The following is a 1,564-nucleotide window of genomic DNA, read 5'->3' on the forward strand; positions in this document are numbered from 1 at the left end:
ATTTACGTGGATAACATACTTTTAACTATTAATCAAAGCATTCATCCTAGAATTTCTAAGCACATAGGAAGTGATATTGTGTTCTCCAAGTCATCTACCAAAGAATTATTGCGCAGACCCTTACCTATTTTTTATTTTTCCTTTTATAACAACATTGTGTAACAAGAGAAATAAACTTGAGAACCCCTTCCTAGACTAGCAACTACTAAATTATCCCCACATTCCAAGTTCTGGAACTCCCTTCCCTGTTACAAAATCCTCTTTCTCTCTTTCTGCCAATTCTTGCATTCAGGTTAATCTCCCACCATCTCAACTTCCAAGCCACTCTACCACTTCTTGCCAAGTTTCCATCACTTTTTATATACATCTCCAGCAATCCCACTTCCCGGAAAGATTAGAAAGGAGCATTCTTGAAAGGGTCTGGCTTGGAACTTGAGTTAAACAGGGGAAAAAGATGATGCGGAATGGAGATCTGGAGAGCAGAGGAGCAGCAAAGGGCAGAACCCACAATAACGTTAGCAGCTATCAACCTTATTATGTGGAGACATCAGAGAGCCAGTGGACTTCATGGCTAGTTCCAATGATAGTGGTGGCTAATGTTGCTATGTTCATTGTCATCATGATTGTCAACAACTGTCCCAAGAATAATTATGGGATTAGAGGAAAATGTGTGGCAAAGTTTCTTGGAAGGCTTTCTTGTCAGCCTCTAAACGAAAATCCTCTCTTTGGCCCTTCTTCTAATACACTGGAAAAATTGGGTGCACTGGAGTGGAGCAAGGTAGCACATCAGCGTCAGGCATGGAGACTTATCACTTGTATCTGGCTGCATGCGGGAGTGATTCATTTAATTGCCAACATGTTAAGCTTGGTGTTTATTGGAATTCGGCTTGAGCAACAATTTGGATTTGTGCGAGTTGGGGCCATCTACCTCCTCTCAGGAATTGGTGGGAGCATACTCTATGCCTTTTCATTCAGCGCAGTATCTCTGTAGGAGCTTCTGGTACTCTTTTTGGTCTTCTTGGTGCAATGCTATCAGAGTTGCTTACTAACTGGACCATTTATAGCAATAAGGTTGCAGCTCTTTTTACCCTTGTGGTCATCATCGTCATCAACTTGGCTCTTGGCATACTTCCTCATGTTGACAATTTTGCTCATATTGGAGGTTTCATTTCGGGGTTTCTCCTTGGGTTTGTATTACTGTTTCGGCCCCAGTTTGGTTACCTGGAAAGCCGCCAAATTCCACCCGGTGCTCAAGTCCAAATATGCAGTTTACCCGGTGCTCATGCTGGTTGCCCTGGTTTTACTGATCATCGGATTCACGGTAGGATTGGTCATGCTCGTCAGAGGAGAAAATGGGAATGATCATTGCAGCTGGTGCCATTATCTGAGCTGTGTGCCCACATCGAAATGGAGCTGTAACAATTAAGAAGAGTTGGGCAGAGTTCTCTGATTCTGAAAATTCTTTGTTCATAGATTACGGATTTGTTTAATGCTTTATTGCTTATATTCTTGTACAGCAATGTCTTACCTTAAGCTGGAGTTCTGCAGTCCTATGCATATTTAT

The 1,564-nt window shown here is 42.1% G+C and overlaps 1 pseudogene; it reads left to right on the forward strand.

Moving 5' to 3' along the window:
* The first annotated feature begins 236 nt into the window (after nucleotides 1-236).
* On the forward strand, nucleotides 237-1,564 carry LOC113727272 (RHOMBOID-like protein 2; annotated as a pseudogene).

This window comes from Coffea arabica, chromosome 2c (genome assembly GCF_036785885.1).
Source record: "Coffea arabica cultivar ET-39 chromosome 2c, Coffea Arabica ET-39 HiFi, whole genome shotgun sequence".
Taxonomy (NCBI): Eukaryota; Viridiplantae; Streptophyta; class Magnoliopsida; order Gentianales; family Rubiaceae; genus Coffea; species Coffea arabica.